This window comes from Nyctereutes procyonoides, unplaced genomic scaffold, assembly GCF_905146905.1.
Source record: "Nyctereutes procyonoides isolate TBG_1078 unplaced genomic scaffold, NYPRO_anot_genome, whole genome shotgun sequence".
NCBI lineage: Eukaryota > Metazoa > Chordata > Mammalia > Carnivora > Canidae > Nyctereutes > Nyctereutes procyonoides.
In genome coordinates, this window is record NW_026575123.1 from 752240 (window position 1) to 772495 (window position 20256).

A 20256-nucleotide genomic window follows, 5' to 3' on the forward strand; every position below is an offset into this window, starting at 1 on the left:
AAATTCCTTTTAAAATATTAAATGTTTCTATTAATCTTTGCTTCTTATTGAAATGTGTTTTTAAAACATAGTATTCTATTTACCTCTAGTTTCTTTTGGCAGTAGTCAATTTTGCTTTTCTCAAATTTAGGTCCCAAATTAGGAATAATAAAACTGTTGAGATAACTTTATGTATATTCTATTTTTGGGTCCCGGAAACAGGACCAGATAACACATTTATTTCTTTATTTTATTTAAAGAAATAGAGTAGGAATACTAAAAATAATCAAGTTTGTTTGTCAGCCTCAAAATCTGATTATTTCATACTATGTGAGAATACTTTGGCTGCTGAACTTGTTAAAAGAACTGAAAGGGCGGCCCCAGTGGCCCAGCAGTTTGGCGCCGCTTTCTGCCCAGGGTGTGATCCTGGAGACCTCGGAAGGAGTCCCACGTCGGGCTCCCTGCATGGAGCCTGCTTCTCTCCCTCTCCCTCTGCCTGTGTCTTTGTCTCTCATGAATAAATAAATAAAATCTTTTTAAAAAAAACCCTGATAAATGTAGAAGAAAGTACATCTTCCTAGATTTATTACATATAAGTTAAGACTATAGGGGATCCCTGGGTGGCGCAGCGGTTTGGCGCCTGCCTTTGGCCCAGGGTGCGATCCTGGAGACTCGGGATCGAATCCCGCGTCGGGCTCCCAATGCATGGAGCCTGCTTCTTCCTCTGCCTGTGTCTCTGCCTCTCTCTCTCTCCCTGACTATCATAAAAAAAAAAAAAAGAAAAAGAATATATTGTGAGAATATTACAATGATTGTAAATAAGGATTACCAAAAAAAAAAAAAAAAGCTTAAAAATAGGACACTCATGTTTAAGCACAAGGACTGGTATAATAATTACTTACAAAAAGCTGTTGTTTCTAGGAATCTAGTTTTAAGTACTCTTGTTAGGGATGCCTGGGTGGCTCAACAGTTGATTGTCTGCCTTTGGCTCAGGGCGTGATCCCCGGGTTAGGGATTGGGTCCCACACAGGGCTTCTTATGAGGAACCTGCTTCTCCCTCTGTCTGTGTCTTTGCCTCTCTCTGTGTGTCTCTCATGAATAAATAAAATCTTAAAAACAAATACTCTTTTGTTAATTGAAGGCACTTGGAGTTACACCAAAGTCCTTGTATTATTTGGCTCTTCTTAACATAGCAATCCACCACTATAACATGCTGAACTCAGGAGTGCTCCTTTCTCTACTTAACAAAACTCCTCAGTGGTTTAATCTCCTCTAGAAAATATTCTATGCTTTACACAGGCCTTTTGTAATTTCCTTGGATAATCTTGATTTAATTTTTTATACTGATTTACACTTAAAAGCAAAAACTTGAAATTATCAAGCAGACTATCGAATTACAGATTCAAATTCAATCTTGGAACATGAGCCACTTCATGGATTTCAATTAATCCATGGATTAATGGATTTCAATAAATCCATTGAAATCCATGGATTTCAATAAATCTAGTTAATTTTCTTCATCTGGGCCTTCCAGGTTAAAAAAAAAAAGATAAAAATCAACATATAAACAAGTAATGTTCATGTTCTAGTATGCCTGGTCATTATTAGCTTATTTTGAGAGCTAGCTTTCACTGAGAATGTTATTAAATACCTTTGTAAGTCTTTACCTTTTACTTAAAAAAGTTTCATTGTTCTTATCTTTAATCTTCAGTGAAAAGTAGGAGAACAAATGAAATGGAAAAACCAAAAATTGGCAAAGCTCTCCAAGACTCTAAGAACTTCCATGGCCTAAGGAATTGCCATAAGCCTTGATGATACATAGGGTACAGACTCTCCCTTATAGATTAATAACAGGCTGCCCCATGCACTAGGGTATTTCCTATTATGAACAGATATAACAAGACACAACCAGTCTTATTAAATAGTTACAGTTTTTCTAAAATAATCACTCAAGACATCCCTTCATAATGTGAACATAGAACTTTAGTCCTTTCAAAGAAACACTATAAAAAAAATTCATCCTTGTCTTTTGAAGGAAAGGATCTAGCCTGGTACCCTAATAACTAGTATTGCAGTTAACCCCCAAAGTGTTTATCCTTGGATCCATGCTTCCCAATTAAGAAGACAGACAGTATCTTCTCTTAACAACCGGATATCTTCTTGTTCTGTTTCACTGGAGGACTTTAAATTGTAGATTCGAATTGTCCTCTAAAAAGAGGTAGCCACAGAGAGTAGAAAACTTCCATACAAGATGATGGAATAAAATTAATTTTTTGATTACCTGCCATCCTATTTCTTTCTGTTTTATCCTCTATATCCTGCCTACTATTGCATTTTAACACCTCATGTTGACTGACTGAATGATTTCCCAACAAGCTCCCCAAAAGGAGTCTTTCCTTTTACTATTGACACGCTGTGGCCTTCTGTTACTCAAGGAAAAAGAAAATTTTCTTATGCATTTTCTGACCATAGCTACCATTTTGAGCAAACTGATTTGTGGGCTTATCATCCCCCATCTGTTCCTGCTGTTAAGCCTCTAATAGCTATTCCTTTAAAATACACATTCTCAGTAGGGGTGACATCACTTCTAAGAGAGCAAAAAAAAAGTTCTTATGGGTTGAAGTTGTCTAACTTTTTAATGTATAAGCATTTTTATGCATACTGTGCATAAACAGATATAAGCATATCTAAATCTATGGTATTAACATTTCTTGGGTGTAACAATTGGAAACAAAATGCCTAAAAGGGCTCCTTAAGGGGGACAGAATTGAAGAAAGATTGAGAAACACTGTGAAAATATTTCAAAAGGAGATTTTCTTTTGCAGGTCTTGTCTGGTACTTAAATTACCCTTACATTATTAGTTGCAACCTTTAATCTTGTAAAAATTGGGCCTTGCTGCCCCTCTCCCCAACAGAATACTTCTATTAAGGTCATTGTATTTTTAGCAGCTAAATCCAGCTTATCAGAAGTGTACTAATTTCAGAACTATCATTAGTAAAATAGTGTCTCTTTCAAATGAGACAAATGCAAAGCCACTCCTATTTGTATTTAGTACAGACACAAATCAGAACCTTGTGCAAACTATAAAAATAATCAAGTATCTCCCTCTCTCAGTGACATATGTGACTCCAGCTTCTTTCTCTAGCTCAGGTCTTGCTATGATCTTCCTACCTCCTAGATTAAAACTACTAAGAAACCTTCAGCAATATAATATAAGGGATCTCCAAATAGCATACCTAAATGAAATTTTGATAAAGACAAAAGATCTATGCCCACAGGAGAAATAAAGCACAGGCAAATATCACAAAGATCCTAGATATCTCGGTACATCTTCTAGGGTCCTCTTACATTCCACATAGAACATGCTTTGTCTCTGGAACATGAGCCACCATGATGTATGTATGATATCTCAGCCTCAGGGAAACCAAAAGACAAGTCTATTGAGAGGTCTTTTATCATCCATTGGTTACATAGCCAAAACTTGCCTGTGAAGCCAAGCTAACCCAGTACAGAACATCAATCTGTTCATTTTCAGCAGAGACAATGCTAGAGCTACCACAAAACAGCTGCAAGTTTGCTTTATCCCTCTACAATACTCAATAATCAAATTGCCCTGTGGACCAAAATGCTAGTTTCCGAAAGCATCCTATCCAGAGCAAGACCAACGCTTTTGGACTCTCCCCTAAATCACCTAGCATAAGGTCCAAACCTTTAACAACCCATTCCTAATATTTTCCTACTAAAATATTCCACTGTCAGAGATAAAGTTGACTTACAGTTGAACTGGATGAGAAAAGTTATAGCCTTATCTCTGAGGCTATAACTTGTGAGTTTGACTCTTGGCAAAGATAAGCACAATGGGATTTATGATGTGCTGTTTAAACTTTGAAACTCCCTAGGGAGTTTGAAACCCCTAGGGCTAGTTTGTTGATGGATTTCAACTAGCACAACCAATGAGGCAGCCAGACAATAAATAATGGGGCCAATGGGGAATTAAAAACCCAGATGGGAACTTCTGTCTTGAGTTTTCCCAGAACTACAGTTTGTTGCATAAATATTGGTAGTTCAATTTGGAAACAGATGAAAACTATGTGTGAATAAGAGTTCTGGGGTGACTGCCTCTGGAGGTCCCCAGGATCCCAAATGATTGCCTACATAATCTTTCTCTGGTTGCACTGTATCTGTAGCTTTTAGGTGAAGGGCTTACATGAGTATGCTCTGGAGAGTCTTGGAGATGCTCAAATCCAAACTGTCAAAAACCTTGCACCCAGGGATTCCCATAGTGTGGGTATTCCTTGCTATAGCACACAATAAACCCAGCTTTAACTCAGATTTGTTCTTGTCTTAAACTGGCAGACATTGATTCAGGAAATTAAGGTAGAAGTCTCAGCACTAACGTAGACAGACATTGTTTACATCAGTGGAAAAAAAAAGATCTATATTACATTTTACATTTTAAGAAAGATTTATTTGAGAGGAAGAGAGAGAACAAGCACATGAGCATGGGGCAGAAGAGCAGAGGGAGAGGGAGAAAAAGTCTTAAGCGGACTCCATGCTGAGCATGGAGCCTGACTTTGGGCTTGATATCATGACCCTGAGATCATGACCTATGCCAAAACCAATAGTCAGATCTTAACCCACTGTGCCACAAGTGCACCTACATTTTACTTTTTGAACAAAACATATGGAGAGAAAACAGATGGAACCATAGTATATGGCTATGTTTAGAAGGGTATATTAATTTATCATTGCATGTCTAAAACAAGGGCTAGAAAAATGTTTGGAGTTAGGGGTAAAGAGATCTGTAATGCTCTGTATTTTTTTAAAAAAGACTATTTTTTTCTCTTTTATTTTCTTTCTTTCTCCTGAAAGAAAGTAAACTAGCACAACTAGACATAGTGCAGCAATCTAGCTAGCTAGAGGCTAGAGGAAAAAGTATAAATGAACCCAAAGAATGATTCTCTTCCAGAATCCTCAAAATAAGAAGAAGAATGGAAAACAAAAACAAAAAAGTTGCATGAGTCCTGAAAACTAGAAAGACTGTCTTCCATGTATATATGAGATACAGTGCAGGAAGTTTCAAAAAAATTGATGCAAAAAGGAAGACTTGATCAGATGGTTTCTATTTAGAAGAGTAGTAAACCCAGGAGAAATGTTTATAAGACTCTTCCATAATCCCACTAATACTGCTTTGTTTTAGAATAAAGTGTAGAGCAGTAAACAGAGCAATTAAGTCTGTATTTAAATTTAGCTGACACAAACTGAAAATTAGCATATAAGTAAAGGTCTATCTTAAGAGACTAATGTCGAGTCCTAGCCTATAGAATTGCCTTTTTATTTTAAGAAAAGGATACAGGTGAGACTGGAGACTGGAAACCAGTAGATACCCACATAGATTTACTTCCAGGGAGGAAAGCCAGGCTGGTCTCCACTTCCATACTATGATAACTAAGAGACTACAAGAGACCCTCCTATAGAGATTTTGTGTCTGTTTGTATTAAGGTTTTGAACTAAGAATACTACGTTGAACATTTTCAAATTTTTCACGGATTTGTTAGGGGTGAGAGGGACTTAGGTTTGTGAGAAAGATAGTCTTGGTCCTCAGATTCCCCATTATTTTTGTGAGGATCCACGCTCAGAATAAAGACAGACAGAAAGAAAGTAGCGAGCACAAAGCAGTTGATTAAAGAGAAAGTATGCTCTCAAGGTGGGAGGGCTGGCAAGTTCCACGGGGTGTAGTAGCCCAGGTGGTCTCTAATGGAGGCTGCTTCCAATCTTTTGGGAGGCTCCTCCCACAGGTTTGACCCTACCAGGTTTGTACTGAAAGGTCCTGGCAGCCTTCTTCATCAGGCAGGGCTGTATGTGATATGCAAATGTTTTCTAATGAGAGTGGAGAGGTTACCTTGGGGCGGAGTAGAGGTGGAAGAGGAGTTTTGTACCTGTGGCTTTTGATCTGTCAGGCCCAAGCTCTTAGAAGCCACAGGGTGAGGATGTTGAGCTCCAGGGCTTAAAATGTGTAGTTTATCACCATCCATGCCTCCCGCTCTTGTCTCTATCATTCTTCTTCAAGATCTTGGGACCCTGCCTCGGGGCCTTCCTTCTACTGCCCAGGTCTAGCTTCGACCTAACCCATTTAAGAAAGTATAGCACGTAATATCTTTCCTGCAAAAGAAATATCCCCCCACACACTCTGACATGCTTCCTCTTTCCTGATACCTTTGGCTCACTTGCCTCGCAGGGCACCGACCTGTGTGGTTTTCCTTCTCATTAGTGTCTTGTGCACTGTCTTTGTTCATTCTTCTACTTCCATTGTTCAGTGTTGAGGTGCCATGGGGGCGAAGTCCTGGCCCCTGCACTTCCCTGTAAACATTCTCTTTCTCAATGGTCTCATTTAGTTCCTTAGCTTTATATGCTAATAATCTCCGACTTTCCAGTTGCTTCCCAGAGCCGTCTCCCTAACTCAAAACACACGTTTTGAGTTACAAACTAGGAATCTTAAGCTGTATGTCTAATGAGGATCTGGGTCCCATTGTCCAAAATGGAACTCTTAATCTGCCCCAAATCTTCTTCCATTCAGTTGATAACAAATCTCTCCTTCCCATGCTCAAGCTGTAAAATCTGGACTCATTCCCAACTGTTTTCTGTCTCTTACATCCCACACCAATCTGTCAGAAAACCTTATGAATTTCACCTTTACCATAGATCCAGAACCTAAGCACCTCTCACCAACCCCACTGCTGTCACCCTGCTCTAAGCCACCATCTTTGCCTTCCTAGGTTATCACAGCTGCTTCCTTATCTGCCTTCTTGCTTCTGTCTTTGCCCTCCACAGTTTTTTTAACAATACAGAAATCAAATTGAACACTTAGCACTAAAATGTAAATCAGATCAAGCCCTTACTGTGCTCTAAACCCCACAATAGCTTCCCATTTCCAAAAGAGGAAACCAAACTCCTTACGGTGACCTACAGGTTTTATGTGATCTTAGCTTGTTATCTTGCTGACATCAGTTCCTGCGACTGTGCCTTCATTTACTTGGCTCCAGCCTCCTTGCTGTTCCTGGAACATGCCAGCCATACTTTTGTTTTTCATTGGCTCTTCCTTTTACCTGATTCTGCACTCACTGTGATAGTCTGTCACCTGTCTTATCTCCTACTCTCTTCAAGGTCATGCTCTCTATATCTGACCTTGACCCTTTTATTTAGTAGAGTAGTCTACACCACTGTCCTTCAAATCCTTCACCCATTGTTTCCTTTTTTCCTTCTTTATTACCTTTTACAGGTTTACTTATTTTTATTGGTTTTTTTTGTTTTTCTGAACAATATGTAACTGAAGCTCTACGAGGTCTTTCTCTACCATGTTCACTGACATATCCCAAATGACAAAAGTTGGCAGGCATTGTAGGTCATCCAGTATTTCTTCAATGAATAATTGATTCTGAACTTTAACGTACCACAGTATAGATTAAGAATATCTATAGAAATGTTTTAAAATACATGTGGAATGTGTAGAATCAAAACTACAGTGAGGAGCTTTGCCACACCAGACTCCATATTCCGTACATTCACTTGACTAAAGGCTCATTATAACAGACAGTAATACAAATAATAGGGCAGATTTATGGGCTACTTAAATGATGCACCTCAGAGAATACACTATTTCTTTTTTGAAAAATACAAACCATAAAGTTAAATATATTATCATTCATTATTTTAGAAACCACTAACACATTTTTTTTTAAGATTTTTTATTTATTCATGATAAACAGAGAGAGGCAGAGACACAGGCAGAGGGAGAAGCAGGCTCCATGCAGGGAGCCCGACGTGGGACTCGATCCGGGGTCTCCAGGATCACGCCCTGGGCCGAAGGCGCCAAACCGCTGAGCCACCCAGGGATCCCCACCACAAACACATTTTAACAAAAATTTTTTTTAAATGTTAGCATTTTGTGATACCGTTTTACACTTTTACAGTTGCAGATGCACATGATGGTCACAAGGTGGCGAGAGACTCACTCTTGAATTTATACAAGGATGCTCCTGCGGTTGAAAGGAGCCTCCAGAAAAGGACATTTAACACAAAATCTTCGACTGCTGGCTCTAGGAGGAGAAATGTGTGAAAACCTCAGGAGGCAAGAATTACTGAGAAAATTCACACTTAAAATTTAGTAGCTAACATTCACATAGGCAAGCTGGAAAGTGGACAAAACATGGAAATAGAAAGAAGCAAGGAGAAATCTAGTACCTACTCCCGGCTCAATTAATACTTGGTTTGTGACCTTACCCAAGTCAACTATAAGTAGCTCTGACATGTAAAATGAAAAAAAAATTAGACTCAGAAACCTTTCACTTTCTTTCTAGTTGTAAAAAAATCCCTTCTTTTTTTGGTTCAACTTGAATATGGTTAAGTCTCTAATCATGAACTTCTTGTGTCTTAGTCCTCAGAGACATTGACCCTGGAAGCAAATGCCTGATAAACACAATTGACTTTCTGTTGCTGTGACGAGTTTCCTATAGAGAAGGAAACTTAGTTCCTCTTAAGATGTATACAAATACGATTGGAGATGCCATAAAGTATTCCTGTGCTATATACTTGTTTGCAGCACATGGATAGGTATTTCTGAAAACATATATGCATATACTGGATTTCTGTAATCATTACTATAGAGATAGTTTGTTAGAGCCAACTACTCCTCTTCCGCTCCTGTGCATTGCCATCCCATGTGTAAGCAAGGTGGAGAGAGTAAAGCAGCAAAGCTATGAGGGATAAGAGGCGTGGGCAATAGGACATATGCTAAAGATATGGAAAGACAAATGATACTATCTTTTTTTTGACAGGAAAAGGAAATCTAGTTGGTTCTAAACAAATTTTCCTGTAAATTTCATTTTTCTCATACAACTGAATCAATTATTCATTGAAGAAATACTGGCTGACCTACAATGCCTGCCAACTTTTGTCATTTGGGATATGTCAGTACCAATTCATTGTCTTCATGATCCTTGCTAACTTTCTGACATATCATACCCAGGAAGCTGGTATCCTTTTATTATTTTATGGTAGCTACCAAAGCAACCAGATATTCCCTCTTTTATCATATCCTCTGTTTTCAAACTATTTGCAACTCTTACCCACCTCAAAACTAAAGTCCATTCCATAGGAAAAACATGTTTTCAAACTGATAAACTTTATTGATTGAAAGTCCCCTTTATCTCCCCTCCTCCTAAATTTTGGGGAAGAAGTCATAGAATTGTTAAATCATTCTATTGGAAAACAACTTTGTGGACATCTAGTACCAATATCCCAATTAATAGAAGAAATTTCTGCATATACACGGTGTGAAGTATGGTACAACTAGAAATCATTTTAAAGGATTATATGTAAACTGAGTAAAAAGAAATTGCACCAGCTCTGGTTTTCTATCTCTCCATTGTACCCATTTCTTGTAATGGAACTTAGCACCTCCTCCCATTAAGATTAGAGGACTATTACCCCCACCTTTGAGTCTGGGCTAGTCTTTTTTTTATTTGATTTGTCCAAGAATGCAGAGATGTGACAGAATCCAATTGCAAACCTAGACCCCTCTTCTTTTTAAAACTCTCCCGGCCACCATCTGAATAACTTGAGATAATCTGAGGAGAATATGAAATGCCTGTGCCTACTAACCAGGTGAACAGTGAGCCAACTGCCCCACAGATAACTAAGGTCACCCAAACAGCCTTCAGCTGGTCTGTCCGCAGCCTACAGATGCATGAGTCAGTCCAGGCAGTATCAGCTGAATTAGGATCAGATAAGTAGAAACTTCCAGCTTACTCACAGTATCATATGCAAAACTAAATCATTGTGTTTTAATCCACTGAGTTTTGAGGTGATCTGTCATGTATCAAAATTTAACTCAGGTAGCAAGTGCAGTAGTACTTGTACTTATTGTTTCTATTACAAATCAATTGTAGTATTATATAATTCCATTAAATGTATCTGCAAAGTTTAATAAAATTTGCTGTTGACTCTGTTTTGATTGGTTAGAAATTTTGGAGATGATGTTGGTTTGTTTTAGCAATTCTTCCTCTGGGTTGTTTTGCCTATCTCTGTCGATAACTGCAATGGATACTAATTGAGGGAAGAATATTGATAAGCCAGAAGCAGCTCAATTACACACTAAGCCAGTGCTAAGTAGTGTGAAAATTTTAAAATAAATACAGTGAATGACTCTAAAAACCATATTTGTCTTTCTTTTGGTGTTTTTATTATTTTCTTAATTTAAATTGAATTTGCCAACATAAAGTATAGCACCCAGTACTCATCACATCATGTGCCCTCCTTAGTGCCCATCACCCAGTTACCCCATCCCTCCACTCCTCCCCTTCTGCAACCCTCAGTTTGTTTCCCAGAGTTAAGAGGATTATCTTTCATGGTTTGTCTTCCTCTCTAATATTTTCCCATTCAGTTTCCTCTCCTTCCCTTATGGTCCCTTTCACTATTTCTTATATGCTGCATATAAGTGAACCATATGATAATTGTTTTTCTCAGATTGACTTATTTCACTCAGCATAATACCCTCCAGTTCATCCACATTGAAGTAAATGGCAGGTGTTTATACTTTCTGATGGCTGAGTAATATTCCATTGTGTGTATATACACACACACCACATCTTCTTTATCCATTCATCTTTTGAAAGACATCGTGGCTCCTTCCATAGTTTGGCTATTGTGGACATTGCTGCTATAGACATCGGGGTGCAGGTGTCCCTGATGTTTCACTACATCAGCATCTTTGGGGTAAATACCCAGTAGTTCAATTGCTGGGTCATAGGGTAGCTCTATTTTTAACTTCTTGAGGAACCTCCACACTGTTTTCCAGAGTGGCTGTACCAGCTTGCAGTGTAAGAGGGTTCCACTTTCTCCACATTCTTGCCAACATTTGTTGCTTCCTGTCTCATTAATTTTGGCCATTCTCACTGGTATAAAGTGGTATCTCACTGTAGTTTTGATTTGCATTGCCCTGATGACAAGTGATGTGGAATATTTTTTCATGTGCCTGTTGGCCATGTGTAGGGCTTCTTTGGAGAAATGTCTGTTCATGTCCTCTGCCTGTTTATTGACTGAATTCTCTGTTTTTTGGGTGAGTTTGGTAAGTTCCTTATAGAGCTTGGATACAAGCCCTTTACCTAATATGTTATCTGCAAATATCTTCTCTCATTCTGTAGGTTGACTTTTAGTTTTGTTGAGTCTTTCCCTTGCTGTGCACAAGCTTTTTACCTTGATGACGTCTCTATAGTTCATTTTTGCTTTTGTTTTCTTGCATTTAGAGTGGTGTCTTGCAAGAAGTTGCTGTGGCCACAGTCAAAAAGGTTCCTGCCTGTGTTCTCTGAAAAATGAGGCTCATGCAGGTATTCGAGCCTCAGGACCTTGCATATCCCTCTCATGGTATCATGGGTACCTAAATCATGTCTTAACCTTCCTAGAGTGTTCTCTGGGGCTCCCAAATCAGAGTCAGGGTGTGAAGCCATTACAAGGTGGCAGCCCATCCCTGGCATCACATGGACATGTGCACACAGATATTCCTCACACCCCTCCCCTCTCTGGCATCCTGAGATGCTGCACTTGGGAACCTCTCAGAAAGTTGCCTTACCTGAGACCAGTGCCTCAGGGCAGTGGTGCTCAGCCTAGCCAGAGGCGGGAACCCTACACATTCAGGAGTTTTAATCACGAAAGGATTCTGTATTTTGTCAAATGCTTCTTCTGCATCAATTGAGAGGATCATATGGTTCTTGTCTTTTCTTTTATTATATTATCACGTTGATTGATTTACAAATGTTGAACCACCCTTCCATCCCAGGGATAAATCCCACTTGGACACGGTGAATGATCCTTTTAATGTACTGTTGGATCCTATTGGCCCATATCTTGGTGAGTATTTTGACATCCATGTTCATCAGGGATATTGGGCTGTAATTCTCCTTTTTGATGGGGTCTTTGTCTGGTTTTGGGATCAAGGTAATGCTTGCCTCATAGAATGAGTTGGGAAGTTTTCTTTCCATTTTTATCTTTTGTAACAGTTTCAGAAAATAGCTATTATTTCTTCTCTAAATATTTGGTAGAATTCCTCTGGGAAGCAATCTGGCCCTGGACTCTTGTTTCTTGGGAAGTTTTTAATAACTGCTTCAATTTCCTTGCTGCTTTTTGGTTATTCAGGTTTTCTATTTCTTCCGCTTTCACTTTTGGTAATTTATAAATTTCCAGGAATGCATCCAATCCTTCCAGATAGCCTCATTTGTTGGCATATACTTAATCATAATACATTCTTAAAATTGTTTTATTTCCTTGATGTTGGTCGTGATCTCCCCTCTTTCATTCATGATTTTATTGAGTCTTTTTTCTTTTTAATAGCTTTGCTTTTTAATAAGTCTGGCTAGGGGGTTATTTATCTTATTAATTCTTTCAAAAACCAACATCTAGTTCATTGATCTGTTCTACTATTCTTCTGATCTCTTTGTCATTGAGTTGTGCGCTAATCTTTATTATTTCTCTTCTCCTGCTTTGTTTAGGCTTTATTTGCTGTTCCTTCTCCAGCTTCTTTAGGTGTAAGGTTAGCTTGTATATTTGAGATTTTTCTAAATTTTTGAGAGAGGCTTGTATTGAAATGTACTTCCCTCTTAGGATCACCTTTGCTCTATCCCAAAGATCTTGAACAATTGTGCTTTCATTTTCATTAGTCTTCATGAATCTTTTAATTATTCTCTAATTTCCTGGTTGACCAGTTCATTTTTTAGTAGGATTCTCTTTAACTTCCAAATGTTTGAGCTCCTTCCAAATTTCTTCTTGTAACTGAGTTCTCATTTCAAAGCATTGTAGTCTGAAAATATGTAGAGAATATTTGCAATCTTTTGGTATCAGTTGAGACCTGATTTGTGACCCAGTATGTGGTCTATTCTGGAGAAAGTTCCAAGTGCAGTTGAGAAGAATGTGTATTCTGTTGCATTAGGATGGAATGGTCTGTATATATCCGTGAAGTCCATCTGATCCCGTGTGTCATTCGAAACACTTATTTCTTTGTTGATCTTCTGCTTAGAAGATCTGTTCCTTGCTGAGTGAAGTGTTGAAGTCTCTTATTATTAATGTATTATTATTTATGTATTTCTTTACTTTGGATATTAATTGGTTGATATAATTGACTGCTCCCACATTAGGGGTATAAATATTTATAATTGTTAGGTCTTCTTGTTGTTTGGATAGACCTTTTAAGTATGAATATTAGTGTCCTTCTTCACTGGAAGGTGAAGCTCTTTCTCTTGGAAAGCTTTCTCTTTCTCTTTGGAAGCTCTTTCTTTTTCCTTCTATTCTGAATGATAGCCTTGCTATGCCATAGATCCAGGATAGTTGGAGGCAATGATATGAAGAAAGACATGGAATCTCACTGAATTTTAATCTGGAAACAGGGAGACCGAGAGTTGGACTTGGACTCAAACTGGAGTTGGACTCAGACTGAGGCTTTGTCTCCTCCAGTTTTTATTAAGAGAGCTAGCAGATTGGCTTTTAGGAATGATTAACTTTGGGAAGCAGAGAAAAACATGTTTACTTCGAAAAGTAAAAGAATAGGCTATTGACTCAAGGGGGGGTGGGATACAGAGGAGCTGTATCTGGAGGACAATGTGGTCAATAGTCAGTGGGCCAACTCAGGATCTCCCATATCCCTTGTGCCGAGGACTATAAGATTCAGTTCTCAGATAGGCTCTGCAGCTGGTTCCCCACATTGCTGGATAATGTATTCTTGGCTGCATGTTTTTCTCATTTGGTACCCTGAATATCATGCCAGCCCTTTCTGGACTGCGAGGTCTCTGTGGAGAGGTCTGCTGTTAATCTAATATTTCTCCCCCTAAATATTAGGAATCCCTTCTCTTGAACTTTCAGGATTTTCTCTTTATCTCTGAAATTTGCAAACTTCACTATTATACGTCAGGGTGTTGTCTGCTTTTGTTTATTTTGGGAAGGGTCTTCTCTATCTCTCTAATTCTCCAGATTAGGGAAGTTCTTAGCTATGATTTACGTAAATATACCTTCTGCCCCCCCTTCCATGCCCTCAGGAATTCCAATAATCCTGACATTTTTTTTTTCAAACTATCACTTATGTCTCAGAGCCTCTCCTTGTGAGCTCTTAGTTGCCTTTCTTTCTTTTCCTCAGCTTCCTTTCCATCAACTTGTCTTCTATGTCACTTATTCTCTCTTTTGCCTCATTTGCCCTAGTGGTGAAAGCATCCAGTTTAGACGGCATCTCAGAGTGTTTTCAATTTTGGCCTGATTAGATTTCATTCCTGCACTAAAAGATTCTCTAGTCTTTTAAACGTTTTTAAAGCCTAACTAGTAACTTTATAATTGTAATCCTGAATTCCATCTTTGACATTTTGCTAAATCCATATCCGTTAGATCTGTGGCAGAGAATATTACCTCTGGTTCTTTTTGTGGTGAATTCTTCCTTATAGTCATTTTGTCAAGTGCAGAATGGTCGTAGAGTGAGCAGTCAAAAATATCAACCACAACCCAAGCAAAATACACACTAGACAATTCTGAAAAGGTCAGGAACCAGAAAATAAAGGAAAAAAGACAAAGAAAAAGAATACCATTTAAAAAAGAGGGAAAAGAGGGGGTGGGAATTTGGGGAGATATAATCTCACAGAGTGGACAAAACAGGGTGATTCACTTGGTCCTGAGTGTATTTTGGTCTGTGGGTTAGAAGATATAAATTCCAAATTATAAAAAAGCAAATTCATATATATATATATAAATATATATTTATTTATGTATACAAAAATAAAGTACAGTGAACGGAAGGCAAAAATGAATAATATATATATAACCTGTAATTGCAAAATATGAAAATTAAAAAGAAAAGACTTCAAAATGAAGATTTGATTAAATAAGAAACTTGTAGCGATAGGATAAAAAGAAAAAACAGTGGAAAATTTTAACCTGAAAGATAAACAAATCATAAGGAAAAAAAAACCCTCCAGTTCTATATACTATTTTCTCCCAGTCCTACAGTTTTCCAGTCCTGTTTGGTCAGTAAATATGCTGTTCCTCTGTTCTTCTAGCTAGTCTTCTGAGGGAGGAGTCTGCTGCACTGATTCTCAGGTGTCTGTGCCTGGGTAGAGTTGCACTGTCCCTTGCCAGGGGCTTTATGAAAGGTAGACTTAACTTGAGGGTTAAAAATATTCAAAGTTCCCAACAAATACAGAAGAAAGAATGACATTCATTCAGAAAAACACCATGAACAAAGGCATCTTCATCCCATATAACAGTTCCTGAAACATTGTTTTTATTTTTATTTATTGAGAGTGGAGGAGGGGCAGAGGGTGAGGAAGAAGCAGACTCCACTGAGCAAGAAGCCCAATGTGGGGCTCCATCCCAGAACCCAAGGCCCCATCCCAGACCCAGAGCTGGAGATCATGATGCGAGCCAAAGCAGACACTTACCCCACTGAGCCATCTACATGTCCCCTGAAACATTGTTTTATTAATCACTTACAATTTCCTACAAAATAAACTCTGACAGAATATTTATTCTTCTCTTTAAATCATCATTTGTTCAGTATTCACTGAGTACCTGCCATGTGCCCAATATCTTTCTAGGTTCTTGGGACACATCAGTGAAGAGACAGGCAGAGATCATTGTGATTTAGGAGCTTGCATTCTGGATCCACCCCTCCCACTGCTGGTTGGGCAAAATCACTTCACATACAAATTATCACTAATTTAAATTGCCCTGTATTTACATTACCACCAAACAATAAGTTGAAATAAGGTACTCATAATTGGATACTGCCTCTCATGCTTTTAGCCTCAAAATCATTACAACTGAATAAAAACTTGAAGAAGAAAACAAGCTATCTGGAGGGCAGTTTAAGTCAGAATTTGAATTACATTTACAGATTATGTTTATTGAAAGTCTTTGCCTGAGAATTTGTAACCATGATGCAATTACCTATTCCCTGAGATAGAATATTGAAAATTTCTCATGAATCACAAATGATAAATCCAAAGCACACTCTGAGTATGCAGTGTTCAAATGTTTATTTTGAAAGGGCTCTAATAGAGTGTGTCAGGATAGATGGATATGCAATTGGCTTCATATACCTGGGAGATCATATTTGGGTTCTAGCTCTATCAGTGGGTCACTTCCTAAATGTTGACAAGTCATTCTATGCTGCTTGTATTATTATTTGGAAAATGGTCTTTTTAGAAAAACTATTCCTGTAACTCTGCCTGCCCTGCTGAGTTTCAAGGCAACAGCCACAAATCAATAGCCACAAATATTGGTGAGGAAAGCAATGAGATACCACTAGCCCTAATCACCATCTCACTCTAACTACATTAGAGACCCCAAGCAAGAACCATCTCAGTATGCCCATTCAGTCAACATATTTGATTGTACAATTATTTATTTGGCAGGAAATATTTATTGAGAATCTACTCTGTGCCAGAACCATGCATTGGTTAATAATACAATGAAGGTCCTTCCACTCATGGTGCTCATTTTTTTTTTAATTTGCTTATTTATTTTAGAGAGAGAAAGATTGTGCATGCAAGTGAGGTCAGAGATTGAGAATCCTTAAGCAGACTTCCTGCTGAGCACAGAGCTCCGCATGGGGCTAGATCCCAAAACCCTGAGATCATGACTTAAGCTGATATCAAGAGTCAACCTAACAAAATAATAACAATAACAAAATAATAAATAAGTAAACAAAATAATTACCCAAGTTTACATGTTGTGAAGGAAATAACGTGTTGGAATGGGACAAAATGGATAAACTTCTGCTATAGAACTATTTATTGTTTATCATTTCTCTGTGACAAAATTCTAAGTTTTTTTTTTTTAATTTGAGTATAATTGACACACAACATACTCAGTTGACAGATCCATGTTTGGAATGAATTCTAGATTAACTGGTTGGATTTAGAGAACCTTATCCTGATTTGCTTTAGAAGGTTGCACTGAACATCATTCCAAGGGATGGAAATGTACATTGTCAGTTATGGAAACACTTTTTTTCAGATTTCTGTTCTTTATAGGTCGCTTCCCCAAAAGTGCCCAACACTTCCAAATCTCACTGTTATCATATATTGTTCATAATGATTCTCTTGTCTAGAATGTTTCCCTAAGTGAACACAATTATACTTTGCTCGTTGAATCTCAAAATTTATATATTAACAAGTATTTTTTTATAAATTGCATTTTTATTGGTGTTCAATTTACCAACATACAGAATAAAACTTCCCAGTGCTCATCCCGTCAAGTGTACCCCTCATGCCCGACACTCCATCTCACCCCCACCCCCCTCCCTCCACCCCCTTCATCCAACCACCCCTAGTTCGTTCCCCAGAGTTAGAATTCTTTATGTTCTGTCTTCCCTTTCTGATATTTCTCACACATTTCTTCTCCTTCCATATAATCCCCTTTCGCTATTATTCATAATCCCCACAATGAATGAGAACTATACAACTTGTATGTCCTTCTCCGGTTACTGTGGCAAGTTCAAAAAGGGTTTGCCTGAGTTCTTCTCTGTATTATTGATGGAATCATGTCTCACATTTAGATCTATCATCCATTTTGAGTTATCTTTGTGTATGGTGAAAGAGATTCGGTTCCAGTTTCTTCTTTCTGCATGTGGATGTGCATTTTCCCGCACCATTTATTGAAGAGACTGTCTTTCTTCTAGTGGATCTCTTTCCACCTTTATCGTATTTAGTTTAGCATAAAGTTCAGGTCCACTTCTTGTTTTCTGTTCTGTTCCCTTGACTATATTGTTTGTTTTTGTGCCAGTACCCACACCTGTCTTGATGAACACGCTTGTTGTACAACCAGAAATCTGCATTGTGATGCCCCCCAGATATGGTTTTCTTTTTTTAAAATTCCCTGGCCTGTTTGGGGTCTTTTCTGATCACATCAAATCGTAAAATATTTGTTCTAAGTCTCTGAAGAAAGTCCATGTATTTTGATAGGGATTGCATTGAATGGGTAAATTGCCCTGGGTAAACATGACATTTTTCACATATTAATCCTGGTCAATCCATGAGCAATGGAGATATTTTATCCATCTCTCTTTTGTGTCTTCTCAATTTTCTTTCAAAGTGTTCTGTAGTTTTTTTAGGTATATTTTTGAGACCCATTTGAATGGTAAAAATGTCTCCAACCTTTTATTTTCATGTTGTAGGTGGTCCTTCAGTCTAAAATGAGTCTCTTGTAGACAGCAAATAGATGGGTTCCTGTTTTATCCAGTCTGAAACTCTGCCCTATTGATGGGGTCATTAAGCCCATTCACGTTCAGAGTTACTAATTGAACTTCTTCTTAAAGGGAGTTTTAAGAGTCCCCCTTAAATTTCCTGCAGAGGCTGGTTTGGAGTTCACATATTCTTTCAGTTCCTGCCTGGCTAGGAACTCTTTATCTCACCTTCATTTTGAATGAGAGCCTTGCTGGATAAAGTATTCTGGTTGCCATGTTCTTCTCATTAAGGACCCTGAATAATCCTGCCAGCCCCTTTCTGGCCTGCCTCGTCCTCTGTGGAGAGGTCTGCTGTTACCCAAATATTCCTCCAATGAAAGTCAGACTTCTTGTCTCTTGCTGCTTTAAGGATCTTCACTTTATCTTTGGAATTGGCAAAGCTTCACTATTAGATGTCGAGTGTGAACGGTTTTTATTGATTTTTAGGGGGGGATCTCTCAATTTCCGATCTGAATGCCTGTTTCCCTCCCAGATTGGGAAGTTTTCAGCAAGATTTGTTCAATACATCTTCTGGCCCTCGTTCCCTTTCGGCGTCCCTCGGGAACCCAAATTAAACGTAGGTTTTTCTTCCTAGAGAGTCATTATTTGCCTTAATCTGTCTTCATGTCCCTAATTGATTGTCCTCTTTTAATCCTCAGTTTCCCTCTTTGCCATTAACTTGTCATCTATGTCACTCACTCGTCTCATCCACCGTCGTTAACCCTCGTCCGTTATGGACTTCTACGTTTGGATAGCATCTCATTTCAATAGATTTTTTAATTCTGCCTGATTGGATATAAATTCTGCAGTCAGAAGTCTCGTGAGGCCTTAATGCTTTTTTCCTAGAGCCACCAGTAGCTGTATAATAGTGCCTTCTGAATGGCTTTTCTGACATTGAAGTGTATCCAGATTTTGTAACTCTGTGGAGAGAGGCTGTATTCTGATTCTTCTTTTGAGTAGGTTTTTCCCTTCTAGTCATTTTGCTCAAGTGCAGAGTGGCCAAAAACAATTGTCTTGGAAACAACGGGGGAGTATCATGGTCCCTCTAGCTGGTCTTCTGGGGAGGGGCCTGCGGTGCTGATTTTCAGGTGTTCACAACTTGGGTAGCTGCTCGGGGGTTCCCCTGCCTGCAGCAGGGCCAGCGGGGGTGTTTACCCCGTCGGGCCACCAGAGGAACAGCCCCAAGTGGCTATGGCAGCTCTGGAAGCCTGGATTCAGCCTCCGCAGGAACTACGGGGTACCTCGGGGCTCTCGGTTCTCGTCCGCAGGGCCATGGAGGCTTCCGGGCGGGGCCGCTGAACTGCTCAGCTCGGGCAAGAGCGCACCTCGCGTCCTGGGCCCTCCCGCCTCTGCCATGTCCCGGGAGGCCGGATCCTTGGCTTGTCCCTGCGCCGTGCTCCGGGGCCTGCCTGTTGATTCGCCGCTCCCGCCCACGCAGCCCCCTCCGCGGAGCCGGCCGCCTGAGTCCCTCCGATCTGCTCCGGTCGGCAATCCCTGCCGTGCGCGCTGCAGCCCTTAGGGAGCTCGGCGCACTCTCCCGGGGCGCAGCTGTCTTGTTCAGTGTCCCGGGATCCCGAGGGCATCCCCGCACCCTCCTGGGTCCTGCTCCAACTCCCTGCGAGCCCCTTTCCCCGCCCGCCCGGGAAGGTTGTTGCTGCTCCCTTGCTTCTCCAGACGGGCTCTCCCCTGTCCTGGGGACACTCGCCCCGGCCTCACCCTCTCCTCGCGGGCCCCTCCCCCTCGGCGCCTATTGTTCCTTAATTCTTTTCCCCTCTTCCCTACTTGATAGAAGCGCGAACTCTCTCACTGTAGCGTTCCAGCTTGTCTCCTCTTTAAAATCTCAGGAGCCGAATTCTAGATTTGCAGAGATTGAAGTTATCTAGGTAATTTGGTGGGGATCAGGCGATTTTGGGGACCCTGCTCCTTCCGCCATCTTGGCCCCTCCCCCTATATAACAAGTAATATAAATCATCATGGAAAACAGAAATTGAAATGTGATTTTGGTCATTATAGTATGTACTTGAGT